Source organism: Schistocerca piceifrons, chromosome 3, assembly GCF_021461385.2.
Source record: "Schistocerca piceifrons isolate TAMUIC-IGC-003096 chromosome 3, iqSchPice1.1, whole genome shotgun sequence".
In the NCBI taxonomy this organism is placed as follows: domain Eukaryota; kingdom Metazoa; phylum Arthropoda; class Insecta; order Orthoptera; family Acrididae; genus Schistocerca; species Schistocerca piceifrons.
This window is the reverse complement of record NC_060140.1, coordinates 614,219,265-614,241,132: the sequence shown is the minus strand read 5'-3', so window position 1 is coordinate 614,241,132 and position 21,868 is coordinate 614,219,265. Positions and strand designations below refer to the sequence as shown.

General features: G+C 39.6%; 1 protein-coding gene across 5 annotated transcripts in view; it reads right to left on the bottom strand.

Annotated features, from left to right (window-relative positions):
• LOC124790011 (serine/threonine-protein kinase dyf-5) overlaps positions 1 to 21,868 on the bottom strand; it is a 249,491-nt gene that overhangs the window by 6,258 nt on the left and 221,365 nt on the right. The gene's annotated exons all lie outside the window — the stretch shown is intronic.

Below are 21,868 nucleotides of genomic sequence, written 5' to 3'. Positions count from 1 at the left end.
TATAATCAAAATGTTAAATTATGTTGGGAAAGGAGAGAAAACTTAATCTGTTCATGGTTCACTCTTTTTTTCTCTGATGTGATGTGATAAGTGATTGAATTCCACAAAAATCACTGGTATTCTTTTACTGCTTCTAATTTTTTCAAATTCTGCTCAAAAATCATGCTGTTGTCAAGGATCATGTCACTTGGGGAAGAGGCCCCCAATCAGTGGCCTCCTAGCTGACATTTTCCTCAATCAGATAGAAAAACAAATCTTTGACAAAAGAGTAATACCAAAACAGTACAAAATAATATATTGGTACAGATATGTAGATGAAGTAATTTCCTTAACAGATGAACCACAGCCTCGCATAAAAGAACTTCATGACAACATAAACTCCATCCACTCACAAATACAGTTCACCATTGAAACACAAACAGATGAAAAACTTAATTTCTTAGATCTCACCAAACACAAAAGAAACAACAAACATGAATTCAAAACCTACAGAAAACCAGCACCATTATTCATAACCAATCCAATCACCCTATAACTCACAAAGAAGCCAGCTTCAGATATTTATTACACAAGACGAAATAAATCTCTGGTTAACAGCCTGGTATGAGTGTGCATAGGACACAATATTTTGGCAATCAACCACATTGCCATCATCAGATGCACTGATGTACATGTAAAACATGGTCGATTGCCAAAATATTGTGTCCTATGCACACTCATACCAGGCTGTTCACCCAAAATTTATTTCATCATAAAATATGCCTGGAGAAATTGAAGAATCACATTTATTACACAGACTGAACAAAATATCCATGGACAAATACGATTACAGACAAGAACTGAACACAATAAAACAAATTGCACGGGAGAATGGATATGATGCAAAAACAGTAGACAAAATAAACCACAAAATACAAAAACAAACTACACATAACCATGAAACACAACACAACACACAACAAATCAGCAAACAGTAAGCAACAAATGACACATAATGACTTACAACAACAAAAAGTCACACACCGGGGGAGGGGGGGGGGGGGGGTAATATACTAAAGAAACAAGGACTCAACATAGCATACAGAACCAAAAACACAATACAAAACAGACTTGGAAGAAGTACCACCAACACTGACAAATATAGCCAGTCCCGTGTATACCAACTTACTTGCGACTGCTGTCAAGCTGTATATGTGGGCCAAACATGCAGTAATTTCAGAACCAGGAACACCGAACACCTCAGAGCATTGAAAAGCAATAGCTCACACTCAACATTTGCAGACCACTTGATGATAGCACACAATCAACACCCAACAAACATTGAAACTGACTTACACATCCTTAAAACTAGTAGCAGCTTATACCAAAAATTAACTACAGAAGAAAACTATCACATCCAAAAATCAATAGCCTGAGGAAAGAAAGTACTCAATGAATACACATCACTGTGCAATAAAACCCTCTTCACCACAATGGAAGAACTATACAAATAACACCCACACCAAAACTACTCATGAAAAAGAAATAACACCCACACCAACTACACTTCAAACTGGCACGCCTTGCCCAGCCAAATGCACTACGAACAAATGAATACTACACAACCACAACAACATGCAATGGCGGTGAAAACGCTGCCTACGTTTTGAAAAATTGGAGAAAGTGCAGTGTCAAGCACCCATAGGTCACAAAATCTGCCTATTCACTTTGCCAACAACACACGAGAAAGCACCACAATATCAAAACCGTAAGTAACACATGAAAAACATGATATATACTCATTTCCGGTTATAAATAGAAAAAACGTTTTGCTGTTTGCAGATGAGAAGTTGTAGATTTTGTGGCAGAATAGCTACCAAAATAAATGGCCAATAGTATCATGTAAGGTACGTAAACTAATGCATACATCCACTCTTTTTGCCAATTAGCTATAAACAGAACTCTGACATAATGTTATAAACAACACATAGTGAATCAGGTTGTTAATAAATATCTCAACTGTGTACTTTGGACAAATGATGTACAATATTTTACAACAATTATTCATTCACAATTGTAAATATTATGCACCAAAAGTTTTGCTAAATGTTAATATGTAACAATAATTTTACAGTTAGTAAATAAAAAATAACCCACTGAAGACAGCACAAAATGTGCTAAAACACATCTGGGTGCAACAAAACAGAAAAAAAGGTGTCTTGCATATGGCGGAATTCCTCTTCCCATTTTGTAGCAAGCATGTTCACAACAAGAAGAACTGCAACACCACAAGATGATTAGGTCATGCCACTATTTAGGCATTATGATTAGTCACCACTAAAGGGCAAAAACTCTGTTTTTAACGTTAATTTGTCCATTTTCAAGGGCTACATGCAGATAAAGACATATTAAATAGATAAAGGCAGCAGATCGGCTACTTTTACTTTTGCTGTAATGAATGAACTGTTACATTTTAAGTTTTCTTCTTACAATATGTCACAAGTTTCTTGTGCCTCCTCCCGTATTTAATTTTTTAAAGCAAATGGAGCATTGGACTTCATTGATATTGTATTTCATACAACACTGCCAGACCAGGGAACAAATGAAGTCAGATGACAGCAAGAAACTACCATATAGGCCAGATGGAGAAAGTATTGCACATTGCATAACGTGCATACCATTTAATGGGCCATGCCATATGGTAACAGGTACGTTACCGTCTCATCAGTGTTGTACCTGTTCTTACGCCATGTTTTGTTGCTCATTTGTGTCAGTACTGTAATTAAAATAGCACTAATCATAATCCCATTTTCTATAATAATGCAATATTTCTATGCAACAAAAATTTTTAAATAAAAATTACTACTTTTTTTTTAAAAAAAAAGTTTATTTAAACATCAAAAATTTTAGTACTGACACTATGATTAATTGAAATTTAGGTTTCTTTACCCTATTATCAGTAAAAAATAAAAAACACCTCCTATAACCAAGACCAAAGAAATACCAAAAAACACCAGTTATTCAGAACTAATAAACTGGTATCAGTTTTAACTGGTCATTTTTCCCATCTATAACTCTGCTCTACTTCTGGCTAACTAATTTTCAATTGATGTGTTGAAGTGACTAAGTGAGCAACACTTGTACTGGCGCTCTAAAACTTTATTATGAATGTACACCTGACATCTCTCTTATAAAGAGACAGGGCAGAAATATCATAATTTAGAACTCTAATTCTTGATATAAAAATGAACTGATTACAGGCTACGACTCAGTAACACCAGGTAACAGAATGTTGGCAAGGAGCATGCATTACCAACAAATTCACAAAAAAACAAAGAATAAACAGAACACACAGAAATGAAATGAAATGAAATAATCGTATGGCATTGTTGGCCGGGAGGCCCCATGCGAGGAAGTTCGGCCGCCGTATTGCAAGTCCTTTTTATTTAACGCCACTTCGGCGAATTGCGAGTCAATGATGATGAAATGATGATGAACACACAACACCCAGTCATCACGAGGCAGAGAAAAATCCCTGACCCCGCCGGGAATCGAACCCGGGACCCCATGCGCGGGAAGCAAGAACGCTACCGCAAGACCACATAGAAATATAAAAGTATAAAAACACAGTGCCCCTGGCAGCTGGGTGAGGAAATGCTCAAACAGCCATGATTAACTTGCTAAAAACACTGTACTGCACCATATAGTACACAACACTGAAATTTGCATTAGTATATGACAGCTGATGTATAGGCCACTAAATCAATCCACTGGGTAGAGGCAGAGCATCAGTATCACGAAAATGTGCCGGGAAGTGCACCTGGGAGGCCAGAGTGAGTCATCTGCATTGGGAGCCACTGTCAGTGGTGTCTCAAGGAAGACATAAACTGGTAAAATACAGTTTAATGAGACATTTGTAGCGTTGCCATTCACTAGAATGTCCACTGCTTGTGAATGTCATTGGAGAACGTTATATGGGCCAGGATAAGTGTATGCAGTGGTGGTTTAAAACCTTCTGTGCGGTGCGTAACGTGTAGAATACTTGAGATCTTGGCACATGAAGGAGGGAGGTGTATCATGTCGCAAAGCTTTTGGAAGATGGATTCTCAAGTGACACAAAAAATCTGGCTGATCTTACATGGCTGTCATTATTGTGTCTGTGTCAACAAAATCACCAGGCAGGCACAATGTCTCACTATAAACCAATCCTGCCACTGACAAACCGATATCAGATTTGAATGTTATTCGCAAGTCAAGTAGTACAACTGGGTAGAGGTGACCACCAGGTCTCTTCATGGCACATTAGCACTGTCTTCAAACAATGGTGTCAGAGTGCAATCATTCCAATGCTTGCCGGGTGGTAGCTAGGGTTCTTATGGTGCGTATCACCACAAAATTTGGCCAGCTGAGTGAACAGTTCTCATTCAAAGTGACATCTGTGATCCGTGCTGATATACAGCAGACATCCAAATCTTGCCAAACATGTTAAAGCAAAGGCACAAGCTAATGTCTTGACTGTGATACTATCGACCGGTACTGCTTCAGGTGACAAGTATGATGGTCAGCATTGTTAATAACTACCTCTGCCCATTCGATGGGTGAAGCAGTCCAACAATGTCCAAATGTATGTGGGTGAAGTAAGTGGTGAATCTGCAAAGTCGCCAATCAGGGCTAGGACATGGTGAGTAATCAAGCAGCGTTGATACTGGAGACAAGATCTGACCCATTCCTGACAATATTACTGCATGTCTGACCACAAGAAACACTGAGACACTAAATGAAATGTTGGACACATCCCTGAATGGCGCAACTCATGAAAAGCATTAAAAGCTTTCCTTCTGAGCACTTGTGGCAGAAAGAGACAAGCTTGGACACGATAGTTGTCACAGTACTGTCATGTCCCTTCCCTGGTATGTCAACAACATGTAGCTTCAACACTGACGCCCATAAGGAGTTTATCATCTTCACGATGACCTTGTGCAAGTGCAGAAAAATCTATTGGAGACACTGTTGACTCACGATACACAATCTGCGACATTATTGTTTATCCCAGGTATGTGCTTAATGTTGACTGTGAACTAGATCATAAATTCCAATTGGTTAAACTGCCTGGATGAGTACTTGAAGCTGTTCTGCCTGAATGCAAATGTCAACGACTTGTGGTCCATATAAATTGTGAACACTCATACTTCATCTTGAGAATGATAGTTATTTTAGCGTCTGGTACACTGCCAGGAGCTCATAATTGTATGGGCTCCATTTCATCTGCAAAGGCGGCATGTTTGTGTGAGTAGTACACCAGTGGTTGCCAGGCATTGTCCGACTGTGTTGTAGTGGTGCACTGACAGCCATCTGAGTTGCATCTACAACTACAGCTAGTGGTGCATCAAGCCACAGTGTGCCAGAAGTGCCATGCTGACCAAGTTCTTCTTCGCTGCCTCAAACATGGAACACATATGTCTCTCCACTGCACTGAAACTTGCCAGTACCTTTTAGGCCAGATAACACCATCAAAAGTACCTGTACCTCTGCATCATGAGGACAGCATTATCTATAGAAGTTCTGCATATCCCAAAAAATGTTGTAAATCTTTGACTGTTGGTACTGTGTCCATCTTCTCAGGCTGAAAAAGAGAGACCGCAGCAGAGATCTTATGACCGAGAAATGTCACCTCTGGCAGCCCAAAGACACACTTGGCTACATTCAGAATGACTTTGCAGCACTCAACTTATCCGAATACCTCCTGCAAGTGCTATTGATGCTGTTCTGGGTTGGTGGAAAACACTAGGAGATCAATGAGGTATGTGAAGCAACACTTGGAGAACGAATACTATAAATTTTGCCAAGTTTGAGGAGTGTTACATAACTCGAAAGTTGTGAACATGTTCAAATAATACAAAAGGCATTACTGTGGCAGTCTTGGGTATGTCTTTGATGGTTACCAGTATCTGAGTATATGCCTTCACACAGGTCAGAACTGTGAATACAGTGGTATCATGTAGCACGTAATTATAATCCCTCAAAGCAGTCAGGCACCATCCATGCACGATAGTCACCACATGGGTGCCAGGCTCAACCTTTCCTTGGCACTAAGTGTGAAGCCAAGGAACACAGGCTTTTAGATGGCCACATTTCACCTTCACATATCACAGAATCAATTCAGCTTTTTCTATTGCTAAGCTGTCCAGAGCCAAACGCCTTGGCCAATACGCTACAGGGCATCCATCTGTCATATTTATGTGGTGCACTGTGTCATACAGTATGAACTTAGGGAGAACTGGGCAGCCTGATCAAATTTGGGTAGTCGCTCAACAAATCTGTGTATTCACCCCCAGCTTGGCGCTGTGGATGGCTGCACTGTAGTCAAAACTGGTGACTGCCAAGCCAGCAATGCAGTCCACCATGCAAGCATTTGCAATGTCCAGAAGTAGTCAGTACTGCACCAGGAGATCTGCTCCAAGGATTGCCTCGGTGATGTCTGTGACAGTGAAGTACCACGCGTGCAGGTGGCACAGTCCAACGCTGAGCCCCATGTGCTGAATGTTGTACATTGTGACTGAAAAGTTGCCAGTGGCAATCAGGTACAAGGCGGTGGTCAGCAACAATGCACGGGCATTTGAGGCAAGTTGCTCAGGTCTGAGCCGCTAACTACTACAACTTTCACACTGGTACCTCAGTCAGTGACAAACAGGTGTTTGGAGGATGGCACTTGACTGCACCCACCACTGACCGCCGGTTGCATTTGAGTGAGAGCACGATGATGAACATTTCTTCACCTGATAACCAAACCAGCACTTCTGCATGTCACCTTGCAGGTTTATGGCACCACCAGGAGTTCTACTCCTTGAACGTCATCAGTATCGACCTCTGCCATTGTTAATGCTGTCCTGCAACAAAAGCGCCCCTGTGCACACAACAGTTCTACCTTTGCTGGGAGTGAATTGTGGCCAGCCTGTGCTACTGTTGCTGCAGCAGTCGCACTGTTGTCCTGCTCTGTGACTGCCCTGACCTGTGTGGGTGTGACTGCATCTTGTATTCAATCGGCATCCAGTGGCCTGTCAAGTCTGTGAGGCAACTATGGCTTTTATTACTGGTGGCAAATGACTGCTCCGTAGCATTCACAAGTTATCTGGTACAGTGACTGTGTTAATCTCACTGCATAGGTGTTGCAAGTGCTGCGTTTGCTTTGTATCGCCCATCTCCTCTTGAGTAAGAACTTGAGTTTGGTGTACAAATCTGTTTCCAGTGGCACCATAATTATGTATTGCACCTCAGCAGTGAATCAATGGTCAAGTTAGTCACCTATAAGTGTGAACTCAGTTGCGTCAGCTTTTCTCCCTGTGCACAAAAACTTGTTTCTGCTTGCACAAATCAAAGGATGGAATTATCTGGGCAGAACAACAGTAGGCAGACTGCTTTTCTCGATACTGTCAGTTTTTCATTCATCATGCGATATGACTGAGATTCCACCAATGATGATGGGTCACTACTTGTCGGGTTCAGCACCACTTATGGCTCACCAATTTTTCCTCGATGTGTTCAAATGTGTGTGCGAATTCCTAAGGGACCAAACTGCAGTGTAATCAGTCCCTAGACTTACACTCTACTTAAAATAACTTAAATTAACTTATGCTAATAACAACACACGCACCCATGCCTGAGGGAGGACTCAAATCTCTGGCGGGAAGGGTTGCACAATCCGTGAAATGGAGCCTCAAACCACGTGGTCACTCTGCGCAGCACTTGATGTGCTCATAGTGACTAAGTGAATGACACTTGTACCAATTCTTTGAAACCTTATTAGGAATGCACACCTGACATCTCTCTTATAAACAGACAGGACAGAAATGCCATAATTTTGAACTCTAATCCTCGATGTAAAAAGGGATTATTTATAGGCTACAACAGATTAACGCTAGGTAACAGAACGCTGGCAAGGAGTGTACATTACCAACAAATTAACAAAAAACAAAGACTAAACAGAAGACACAGAAAACGTATAAAAATATAAAAACATAGCACCGCTGGCAGCTGGGTGCAGAACTGCTCACACAGCCGAAATCCACTTGCTAAGAACACTGCACTGCACCATACATTACACAACACTGAACTTCACATTAGCTCGTGGCGGCTGATATGTAGGCTGCTACAAGCCAATCAGCAGAAACTTACAAGATTGCACATTCACAGGTGTTTTATTCAGGCTAGTTTTGCAGCTGTGAGCATGTTTGTACAAGTAATGAAGACCCTGGGAACAGTTTTTAAAACTATGGTTTTGGTTTGTTGTGACTAGTTGTCTGTGATTTAAATTCTTCAAAATGGTGGCAAATTAACCAATACTGAGACTTACTGATGCTAAATAAAACAAGCAGGAGGAACAAAAAATTTACTGACAGTCAGTTACTGAACATACCAGAAGATTGAACTTTGGCATTCAGAGGCAGCAAATCAAAGTAGGATAGCTGGAAACTAAAAAGTGGAAACTTATTATAGTGAGGAAGTAGAACTTTCAAATATATTTTGTGCAGGCTCAGATACTATGGACAATGATGGTGATGAAATCAATGATGATGATGAAATCACACTGACCCTAGTTAATAAAACAGGTGACAATTGGCGTGATGAGTCATATAACGTGCACTATCATCTGTTTACAAGAAAAAGAACATTTACCTATTCATCCTACTAGCAATACATCAATGCATTTCTTTAGGTTACTTCTTACTGATGACATACTTCAGTGTGTAGTTGATGAAAAAAATGACAACACTGTGAATATATCTGTGAGTAACCATTTGAAGAATGGGTCTAGGATTTATAACTGGAAACCTAGGTTTTCATTAAATATGGGTCCTAATGTGAACTCTGTCCAATTAAAAGACAACTGAAAGGAGATTGTCTGCTTCAAACCAGAGGAAATGCAATAAGTATGATTAAAGACAGATAAATGATAATTTTACCTCTTTATACAAAGGGGTCCAAAAAAATGTATCCACTGTTTAAAAGTCCATAAATTGCAAACTAATTGATGGAGTTGTCTCATTTTTGGTGAAAGTGTAGCTTGAAGTCCAACTTAAAGGTATCACTGCAGGTGTTCAAAATGGTCACCATTAACATCCACACACAAATGATGCTGCCGAACTGCAGCACAAACTATTGACTGCAACGTGTTCAGTTGGATATTTGCACATGAATGTACGACGGATTCTCGAAGTTCATCCAATGTGCATGGCTTTTGTCAATAAATGACATCCTTTAGTGTTCCCCACAGGTAAAAGTCCAGAGGAGTTAGGTCTGGGGAACGTGGTGGATACTCCACAGCATCTCTACGACCTATCCATCTTCCTCGTAGATTTTCATCGAGATAAGCCCTAACACAATTTTGGTAGTGGCCTGGGGCACCATCTTGTTGAAAGTAAACTCTTCATCTCCATACAAGTCTCTGATGGCAGACAAAATGGATGTCTGTAGCTTCTGAAGGTACACCTCACCGGTAACTGTGCCATCAAAGAAGAATAGCCCAATCAAGCCCTGGTAAGACAACCCACACCACACATTTACTCCTGGCAAATTCACGGCTTTGTCTTCATGGACGTTCGGATTTTTGGCGGCCTACTAGATGCAACTATGGCGATTTACTGTACCACTGAGTTTGAACTGTGCCTCATCAGACCACACTATCATCTCTGCAAACTCTTCATCGTTGCGCTCCATGTTAGTAAGCCACTCGCAGTACTCCAGTCTACGATCTGGGTCGTCCTCGTTCATTGCATGTAGCAATCATGGGATGGTAGAGCACTTGCCCACGAAAGGCAAAGGTCCTGAGTTCAAGTCTCAGTCGGGCACACAGTTTTAATCTGCCAGGAAGTTTCATATCAGCGCACACTCCACTGCAGAGTAAAAATCTCATTCTGGAAACATCCCCCAGGCTGTGGCTAAGCCATGTCTCCTCAGTATCCTTTCTTTCAGGAGTGCTAGTTCTGCAAGGTTCGCAGGAGAGCTTCTGTAAAGTTTGGAAGGTAGGAGACGAGATACCGGCAGAAGTAAAGCTGTGAGGACAGGGCGTGAGTTGTGCTTCGGTAGCTCAGACGGTAGAGCACTGACTGACTTGTCTCACAGTGGGATAAATATATCAACAGTTGTGAAGATTACTTTTGAAATAATAAACAGTTTTCCATTAAGTTTCAAGTCTGTAGCTGGACTACATCAACTTCTTGCCATGATATTTTGCTGAAAACCATTCAGCCATCTTCAGGTGATTGTTTTGCACTGGAGATAGCTAGTTCACATTGCTAACTTTACACCAAAAAATTCGCATGGAGTAGCATGCCCAAAGGCACTACACGAGTGACCTCTGTCAAGTTTTGCATCCTCTTTGAATATTGCTCCATCTACAGTGCACAAGAGCATGTGTAATGATGATACAACATGCACACTGTCAGAATATGCACTCGTGGAGTTAAAATTCAGATGTCAAAGTTAATAAAATTAACAGTTGCCATATGTGTCATTAGTCAATAAAATTAACAGTTGCCATATGTGTCATTAGTCATAAAGTGTTTTCTTTCTGAAGAAATTACAGAAATCACCAGGTCCCACACCTTATCCAGTTGGAAGCCACCATCACAATTAATAAGAGCTTCTACCAAACACACTTCCATTGAATCCCTAATAACTGAATCCCAGAATGATCTCGCTAAGGTCAAGATTTTCATGGCAGAATAATCCATTGAATATCCTTCGGAGATACAATACTCGGCAATGGCTAACATACTGGGTGGTGAAAGGCGAGTGTGGCGATCATGTTCAATGCGTCTTTCACACACTATGCATGATGTCAGACCAATGTAGGCTTTGCCACAATGGCACTCCTTCAATTATTTATATTCCATTCAGGAAAGTATTACATTCAGAATCTTTTGAAAAACCAAATGCAACCCACTTCAGTGAAAGAGTAATTGTTGCTGATGAATAAATCAAAAAGCTTCTTTAATTTGTTTACTACAACTCCATTATGTATTGTGTGTTACATTTGGGGCCAACTATGCACCTTCACAAAGAATAACCATAGCCCATGAAACGACAGTCAGAACAGTCTACAGGATCAGTTCATGACCTTCTTACTGGCCACTGTTTGAGAGCCTCAGATGTATAACTCTGTCATCCTAATACATATACTTCCTCATTGCAAACCTGTTTAATAATACAGACTGATTCAAAAGGAACTGCAATATTCACTCAGTGGATGCCTGACAGAAAAAACCATTTGCAATTGGATAATACTTCATTTAGATGTTACAGAAACAACAGTGTTATTTATTGGAGACTATATTTTCATTAAGCTTCCAACAGAACTGAAAAATCTGAGTGATAAAATGCACATTTCCTGACCTAGGTTGGAAGCCTTTCTCCTTAGCATGGGGGATCCTTACAGTAATTTAAAACTTTTCATGTTATGGCTGATTTGTTTGGATGTATCAACAGAAATCTTTTGTTTTGGGTTTATTTTACAGAATTCTACTCTCTAAGCCTTTTGTCCACATTCTGTGAATTACACAGTAACTCATTCAGTAGAGAGATAGTTTTGGCTCATGTCCAAACTAGTCCAATGTCTCACCATGTCTTCTTCTGCCATGATGTACAAGTGACTTAAAGAACAAGGAATATCTAGAAAGTATATTTCAATAGCCAATGACAACAACAGAACAAAACAATTCATGTAAACTGAAACACAGGCTACAGACTATGCTTTTGTTCTAAGTTGGAACATGAGGAAACACATGGCTGTAAAAGACGTACAATTTATTAGGTCACAGAGTGACACCAACAGAAATGCAATGAAAGTAGTCCACACATATTGAGCACTTTAACAACTGGGGGCCTGAAGATCTTACATGCCTTTAAAAAGACACTAGCCATGTCAGGTGTCACTGCTGTAGTGCTGTGCATGCACAGTTGAGCTGGTGATGGCAGCTGGTGACCAGACTGCCCCTGGAAGCTCCCTTGGTTAGTTGTGTGCACACCATTTGAATGACAATGTGAACTACGATTACTGTAGTGGCACAACTTACAACTGCTGTGGCTGGTAGGTGTAGTAACCAGTGGGTTTCTCCAACTATAGTGTACCAGTGCTGTAGCTCAACTGGCATGAGAGGCTTGTGTTGGCTGGGGTGGCAAGGAAAGAAAGGAAGTGTGAGGGGGATGGAGGAAAGGGTGGCTAATGCCTTGGAAGAAGAGGCAGCAAGCAGAAAGGAGACCCACCACTGGTGCTGACAAGAATCCCAATTCCCAGAGTAGGCAGGTATGAGCAGGCCTGCTTGACCAATGAAGAACAGGGTGTCAGGTACGCACCCGAAAGGGGGGGGGGGGGGGGTGCAGCACTCACTCCAAGATGCAACCAGTTCCAGTTGTGTGCTATGAATCATTCTTCAGTTAACCAGCATCTGCAGCTGACAGCTGTGCAGAAGCTTGGTGGGAATCTATCACTGTGTGTGCAAAAGTTCTTGAAGGACTGCACCATGAAATGAGGACCATTATCCAAAACCCAGATGCAGCACAAGCGATCTGTGGAGAATATCTTTGACAGAACCTTGACAGTCATGTCTGCTGTCACAGACGCACAGTGAACATCATAAGGTAAATGAGAAAAAGCATCAGATGCCAATAAACCTGAAAGTGTCTAAAAATGGACAAGCAAAGTCAATGTGGACTCTCTCCCCAGTCTGTTCATGGGTGAGCCGTGTCGAGAAAATAGTGCATGGTACTGCTTTGTGATACCAACACATTCAGCAGACAGCAGCAAGGTGCTCCACCTCCCAATCAATGTCCAACCAAAACATGTGGTGCATTAGCAGTTTTTTGGAAGAGGCAGCAAGTGTCTATTGCAGCCTGTGCGTTAATAGTGATGTTGAAGTTGTGACAGAGACAAAGCTGACCAGGTGGCTTCTTTACAGACACTAAGAGTATAGCCCATTCACTTGAAGAAATTGCTCTAACCACCCCCAATGACATTAAGCAATACATCCCTGTCTTAACCTGGTCGTGACACACTACTACCATTGGGCGTGCCTGAAAAAAGTGAGGGCACGTGGAGGGATTGATGAATATGTGGGTCATGAAATTGTTTGCACAGTCTAACCCTGGGGCAACAGAAGTGAAAACTAAGAACACAAGGACTCAAATTCTTGGTGAGGCACTTGCTTTGACACCAGATGCAACACATCCCCAATAGAAAAACCAAAAGCAGCAGAGCTATCTAACTCAAACAAATTTCCAATAAGTGTTCACTGTTCCTGCTGCTGATAACATGTTTGTGCACATTGGCCTGATTGGCTTGTTTGTGCTGCAGCTACCTCCTCTTCCCCTAGCACACTAAGCTCCATGCAGTGGAACTGCACACTGTCAACACACTGACATCTTGCCAAGCACGTAACTTGTGGCCCGTGGCATGGTAAACCTCAAACAACTGTGCAATATTCAAAACCTCTAGTAACATAGGGGGCCGAATGAATGATTGTGCTTCTGAATACAATGTATGCACAAGACTCCCGAGATGTAGCTATAACAAACAGACACTTACAACTGAGGCTACCCAAGCTTGAATATGGTAGCTGCAGCTGTTTGCAACATTGGCAGAATCAACACAGACAGCGACCACATGAGTATGCTTGTGGTGATAGCAAATCTCACATATTGTCAAAACTAAGTGAAGCTGGTTCTTGCAGAGGAACTAACTGATAAAGTAAGAGATATATACAAGGGGTTATCCATGATAAGGAAAGAGCTTTACAGACCACCAGGGATGCCACAAAATGTTGGCGAAGCTGCTTCTCATAAGCATCCTAGTCTCCATGGTTTCATCATACGGTGAGAGAGGGGAGGGAGATGGGTGGGGGGCAGCAGGTGAACACCTGGTAACTGAGGTCAGGTCAACGTAGCCAAGAACCGTTCCAATACAACCATATGAATCTGCTGTTGTGCAGACGAGACTGGAGTAAACCTACCATGGAAGAGCCAAGGACAGAAAAACCACAGAATCTGAAACATGATAAAATTCAACCCTCACTTGTGTTCTAACTAGGAACAGAAGGATTGTAGATTGTATTTTATTGGTCCTGTTGTCTACATAGCAGCTTATGCATAAGACATTGGACAAGTCAAGTTATACAGTCTGAAAGTAATTTCAAGGCATACATATTTAAGCTTACAATAATACACTTTACACGTAAGTATTTATATAACACATTTCATACATTTAAATATTCTTCAACGGAGTAAAAGCAGTGATGCTGTAAATATGACTTTAGAGATTTTCCATATGTATTGACCTCAGTGATAGCTTTTATGTTTTCAGGAAGTTTGTTATAAAGCTTAACTCCCATGTGAAAAGTACCTTTTTGGCACAGTGCTGTGCTGATTTGAATCATGTGTAAGTTTCTGTTTTGTCTGGTAAAGTGCTCATGTATATCACAGTTTTTTTGTAGTCTCTGGTCCTTGCCTATTACATTTAATTTAAAGAACAAAAGTGTTTCCATAATGTATACACATGGTAATGGGGGAATACCAGATTTCTTAAACAGGGGTTTACAAGAGTCTCTAGGCTTGCACCCAAACAAGATTCTAATGGCCCTTTTTTGTAGTTTAAAAGTGCTATTAGCTATTTTAGAGTTTCCCCAGAAGGTGACCCCATATCTAAGACGAGAATGAAAGTACGCATGATATGCATTCAATACTGTTTTCTCACTACAGCATGATTTTAATGAATAAAGAAGATAACATGTTTTGCTCAGTTCTGCATTGAGATATTCAATATGCTTATTCCATCTGATGTTACTCTGCAGCCAAAGTCCTAAGAATTTGGTTTCAGTACTGTTACCAAATGGTTCGTCATTGATAGAGACTGATGGGATAAACATGTCCTTGTTAGGAACATTGTGGAATTTTAGAGCAACGGTTTTCTTACTGTTTATTACAAGCTGATTACTCTGTGCCCAGCTGCTAAGTTGTTTCGTGACCGTGTTTACTGTCTGCTGTAACTGTTCATTGTCGTCTCCTTTTAGTAGAATCGTGGTGTCATCTGCAAATATGATTGATTTGTGTGCATCAATATTTAAGCTTAGATCATTTATGTACAGAAGAAACAGAAGGGGTCCCAATACGGATCCTTGGGGTACACCACATTTTATTTGTTTATAGTCAGATAAGTGATTAGATACAGTTTTTAGTTCAATATTTGTGTGCTTGACGCATACTGCCTGCATACGATTTGTCAGGAAGGACCTGATCCACTTGTTGGACAGACCTCGAATACCATATCTTTCTAGCTTTGATAGCAGAATTTTATGGTCCACCATGTCAAAAGCTTTTGACAAATCAATAAATCAGGTTTAGGATGGAATTGATGCATTCATAGACAGCAGTTGTCGTTGACCTCTTATTTCTGAATCCATGTTGTTCATTACATAGGATGCTGTTTTTATTTAAAAATTTCATAAGTTTCTCATACATAACTTTTTCCAGTACTTTAGAGATTCAGGAGGAAATTGTGATGGGTCTGTAGTTATTTACATTGTCTTTATCCCCTTTTTTATATACAGGAATAACTTTTGATGTTTTTAACACATCAGGGAAAGTGCCTGCCTGAAGTGAGCAGTCACATAAATGTGTGAGTACTTCAATTAGGTTTGATGCGCTCTTCTTGTTGCAGGTATACCATCAATACCTGCCGATTTGGAATTTTTTAGTCCTTTTATTGCTTTAGCTACTTCATCTTGTGAAACAGAACTGATGTACATTGATCCTCTACAAGCACTTATTTTATATTCATTTGCCTGGATGCTCTTAAAGTTTGATTGTAACATATTTTCAGCAACACCTGTGAAAAAGTTGTTAAATGTGTTGGCTACTTCTAAGGGGTTTGTTACTTTTTTATTTTTATGTGATAGTGTTATATTTTTCCAAGGTTGTCTGTATTCTCCACATTCTTTTTTTATAACACTCCACATAGCCTTTGATTTATTAGCTGAATTATAAATGATTTCATCATTATGCATTATTTTTGCTGCTTTTATTACTTTTCTTAACATTTTGGAGTATTTTTTATAGTATGCGCGTACTACAGGTGAGGCATTTTTGAGTTACATATTTCATGAAGTAGTCTTTTCTTCTGGCATGAAACCCTTATTCCCTTTGTGATCCAGCTGTTTGTTCTAGAGTTTCCCCGTATGGTTAATGTTTTCAGTGGGAATGCAAGTTCAAAGAAATGGGTTAATGTATCAATGAAAGTGTTGAATTTTTCATTTATATTGTTCATTTTGTACACTCCTAGCCATTTTTCTTTCTGTAATAAGTTGTTGAAGTAGTTCACATTATACTGATTATAGCTTCGATATGCTGTTCTAAAAGACATGTTGTTAATACTACTGCCTTGTACTTTTATGCTTAATATTTGAGCAAGATGATCACTAAAACCAGCATTGAAAATTTTTAGTGAGGTGTTGTGTAAACTCTTCTTTACTAGAAACTGATCAAGAGCTGTTTGACAAGTTTCTGATACTCGGGTAGCTGCTTTTACTTCAGCCTTTAAATTGTAGGACGTTGCAAGGTTCAAAATGGTCTCCCTATTTCCACTATTCGTGAGGAAGTCAATATTGAAGTCACCACAGATTATCAATTCACAATCCATTTTATTTACTTTATTTAGCAATGACTCCATTTTGTTTAAGAAAAGTTCAAAATTCCCGGACGGTGATCGGTAAACTGTGGCAATAACCAGGTTGAACTGAGTAATTTTTATAGCTGCAATTTCATAATCCTTTTCGACATTTGCCCTAGTTAAGTCAGGTAGTGTAATAAAATCTACATTATCCTTTGTGTAAATTGCTACCCCACCCTGCTTGCTGTTTTTCCTGCAGTAGTAAGCAGCCAAGACAAATTTGTTTATTTTCGTATTCTGGATTAATTCTGGGTTAAGCCAGTGCTCAGAAATGCATAACACTGAGATATCATTAAGTTCATGTGTAAAAAAGATACAATTTATTGGATCACAGAGTGATCCCAACAAGAATACAATGAAAGAGGCCCTTCCATGCCCTTATGAAGATGCTACCCATGTCGAGTGCCACTGTTGTAGTGCTGCACGGCATGGTGGGCCTGATGATGGTAGTCAGTGACTGCGTCGGTTCTGGCAGCTGCCTCATGTTGGATGAGCGTGCACCATTTGAATGTCAATTTGCGCTATGTTTTCCATACTGGCCCAATTTACAGCCACTGTGGGCGAAAGGTTTAGTAACCGTCGGGTTACTACAGTTTTAATATAATTGCCATCCAAGTTGACACACTTGTCATAACAAGAAGCCATATTTCACACTACTTTATTAAAGAACAACACTGTATGTAATGGCAGCCAAGTTGTCATAGCATGTTTGACTGCATCACTGTCCTGCCCCTTCCGCCAGCAAGAAAAGATCTCAGAAGAGTAAAATAACTGGAAATGGGAAGGACTGGCATTTCAGCTGCAGTTTAGATGATTAAATTTTGCTCAGCCAAGAACAATAATGAGTCATCATACTGTAGCCATCATACAGAAATAAGTATTATTGTTGATGAAAAAAATCACCATTTCCCAACATATCACCCTGCTTTTTTTGATTTCAGGATACCTTCACCATAATATATTGCTACAGATGTTTTGGAATAGATGGACGCACTGTCCTCCAAAATGTCAACCAACAAACATGCTTGCATGTTCAAGACTTTACACAATGAAGTTTCCAGTAGATCGTTCTTGAGTTCACCAAGTGCCCAACAGTGATACAGTAAAGACAATATTTGATTGCACATTGTGTTTGTTTTATTTCATTGCCTGTTTCTATGAGGAAGTGAAGCAACAGCAAGTTTGTGAACTATGTTTCATAGTGTTTTTAATTACTTTCCTTGTTTTAGTTTTGTAAGAGTTAAGCTCAGGTATATTTGACTTCATTGCTTAGTGGAACACTGTTGTATTCACCACATCACCTCATACAATTTGAGCAAGAAACTATTGAAGCAGCACTTAATAATGCATAAATTCTCTAGCAGCAGGCAGTAAGTCATCAGCAGTCATTACAGAACTTATGCATTGCACTTTGTTTACTTTATCATGTGTTTCTGTATGGAAATGAGTAGCAGCTACTCTTCCAATTATATTCAATAGTGCTCTTGATTTGCAAGAGCTAGGCCCACATTTAATTTTTACCAATAGATATACCTAGGAATTGTGGTTGTTGTGGGGAGTTCATGGATGAATTGACTGACATCTGCCAACAGATGTAAGCCATGTTGTCAACTGACTTCATAAGTTTAGTGGGAACTATGCTGGTGGTAAAGGTTGGTGGTTGGTCCCATATTGCCACAAACCAATAGAGGATCTTGTCAGTTTCTCCTATCATTAACACGGTCCATAGCAAGCTCTAACACGAGGTCAAATGGTCAGCTGAGGTTGGTTGGTGGGCCATACCTGATTACGAGCTATTTCTCAGGAGGACCATATGTGGCTATAGATTCACTGAGCTGCACTGAGAGGAAAAAAATATTACATACACAGAGGAAATGACATGATAATGCTTCTTCTACAGGAATGGTCTTCAAGGGTGTTAAGTAAATCAAAATTTTAAACATATATTCACTTATAATTTAATACAAAACTTTTCATATATCAGAAAAATAGTGACAGTCGCAAATTTCACTTTTATTTACTTGATCACTAGTTTCTGGTTGGGTCCTATTTTCAAATAATCCAGATGATTTGAAAATAGGTCCCACCTGAAATTAGTCATCAAGTAAATAGAAGTGAAATTTGGAAATTTGATGTTTTTTCATTGCACTGATTAACATAAGTTGCTACCCTGCAATTTGTTCAGCAAGCTGGAAGTTCACAAAACTTTTAATACACGTAAATTGCACATATGATAAAATTCCTTGATTATTGTAGGCAAGCATGAGCAAAAGAAAATTGTTTACAGCACTTTATTTACACAGGCCACATTACTGTAGTGAAGATTAGCAGAAGTCAGCTGCTACACAACACTCCTGTCATATGAGTGATATGATCCTGACAATTACACACATAATTTCCCTCCCCAACTAAGCACTGATGTGGCGCAGCAGCTCAGTGTGTCCACTGGCCCAAATGACCAATTTGGGATAACCTATTTCTAACAGCTGGCCACTTAGCAAGAGGAAAGTGGAAGCTAATTATCACCACCATGGGAGAGGAGGCGAGAAATATCAGTGGCTTCTGAGGCAGATGAACATATTAAATCTCAACAGCAATGATGGTGGATGAGTCATTTTCAACTGACAGTGACACCTCAGTGGTAGTAAAGGTGGAGAGGATGGATCTCAGTACAGCAGATCTAGCAGAAAAGGCAAACCACTGAGGAAAACAAAAAAATCCACATCACACCTGACTTAGAACAAGCAGCAATGTCATCAGCATCTGTCTACATATTCATGGCAGCTGCAAGGATCAGTAGTACCTGTTACCAAATTGGTCAGTTACTAAAGGCATATGTTTCCATATAGGATGGCCTCTTAAAACCCATCTGGCAATTTGATCACAGATGTAACATCCTTCCTAATTTACTTTCAACCAACACAAAATGGTAAACACTGAATGGAAAAATACTCCAGGAAATTAACAATCCTTCATCACTGAAAACAGAGATTCAACTAGACCATTGGGTTCTGGAGAGGCTATAATATCATGTAAGAAAGAATCAGAGCTTCATAGAAACTGCTGCATAAGGCCCAAGAAAGAACATATGCTATGAACAATGAACATCAATACTTTACCACAGAATGGGAAACTTAAAACAACTGATGGATGTGTTAAGCAGACACATCACCCTCATACTAGCACTTCAGGAAGTGAGATACGGAGATGAGAATGCATTTGAATCCGTGGGCTACAGGAATTTACAACTGGAACCAGCCATAAAAAACAAACAGAAAGTCACTATGCTTGAAACAACTTTCATGGTCAAATGGAATCTAATAGAATAATATCAAATTTTACATCTTCATCAGAGCGAACATAACTTCTCTCATTTAGATCAGCAAACAATGGCAATACCTTTATAAATTCACAGGTGCCTATCAACAATGACAACAGAGAAAATCCAGAAAACATTGAGCAATTTTTGGAAATGCTGGAGAGTCCAAAATACCAAAGCACTACACAAAGCTAACCATAGGGGACTTCAACACACAGGCTGGCAGAGAAGAGAAACTTAAGGAAATAGAAAATTTTACTGCACACAAAGGTACCAGTAAGAATACAGAGAAAGCCTCATCAATGTCTGCAAACAATTCAACTTAAAACTGCAGTCAACTTTTTTCAGAAAATTACTAAGACGAAAGAAAAACTGGTCTTCTCTTAATACACATTTAGGCTTGTATCAGTTTCATCATGTGGCAAAAAGCAAACAAAACCATAGAGAAATCATGAACATGTAGATCACAAGAGGGTTAAGCATAGACACATACCACTTTTTAATAGAAATTGAAGTCAAATTTCAACCTAAAAGACCAAACCCCAAAATTTAACAAGTTCATAGAATCTAAACAACATTTTCATCTAGCAACAGGAATGAATTTGTCACAAAGCATCACACAGAGAAGATGGGAACTGGGATGAGATTAGAGCAGCAATGACAGAAACAGTAAAAGAACTAGAACAACAGCCATGAAGAAGAAAACATAGATGGGAGGACAAGATAAGTAACAAAGTGATAGAGCATAGACTAACAGCCTGGGAAAAAATGGAACTCCTGCAAAAAAGAAAGAGATTAGAACACATTCACTGATATCAGAAAGCAGACATCAAAAATTATTAGAACAGTGAAACTAAAATATGACAAAAAAGGTTTAGAGGAATTGGATTCAAATTTCAGACAGAACAATACTAGATACTTCTACAGAGTTTCCAAAGAAGAAATAATAGGATACATGCTGATGAGCCTTCACTTCGAAGATTCAACAGGCAAACTGATTGCCAACAACAAAGACAACTGTGAGCTACTAGCAAAATATTCAAGAATCTTCTAAGCTGCAGGGAACCAATAAGATGACTAATTCTGAGACAATTCCAAAAGCGAAACCCATCTTCAGAACCATCATTACAGCATCAAAGTGAAAAATACATTGATCAGATGAGAAACAACAGTGTGTCAGCAGAAGAAAGGTTATTAGCTGATATATGGAAACTGAAAGAGAAGCAGGCAGCTGAACCCACTTGTGGGTTATTAAAAATCACTAGGAGAAAGAAAGAATACTGGATGACTGGAAACAAGCCATAATCCATCCACTTCATAAGAAGGGAGACACGACAGACACCAACAATTACTGGGACATATCTTTAATTCCAGTCACAAGTTATATCTAAAGCACTACTGAATAAGATACAAGACAAAGCAGAACACACATTTGGTGTGTACCAAGTGGGATTCAGAAAATACAGATCACGTCAACAGTAACAGTATCAGAATGATACGGAACCTTAACACATCATTACCTTCATTAACATCAAGAAAGCCTATTATTCCATAGACAGACAGTTCCTAACACTATAAGAAGTAGGTATCAACAAAACCACAAGACAATTAGTAAAAAAAAAATACAACTTAAAAAGCTAAATTCCTACGAGAAGTTTTTGACCCATTCAGAATTAACACAGGAGTTCAGCAGGGTGATGGGCTCTCATCAGTTCTCTTCAATTTGGTATTAGACAAGATCGCGAGGGATTAGGATAAAGAAGTACAAGAGAAAAACATTGAAGGAATCCATCTGTGACAAGCAAGTAACACCACAAGAAAAGAAAGATTAAATAAAATGGAATTAGCATATAAAC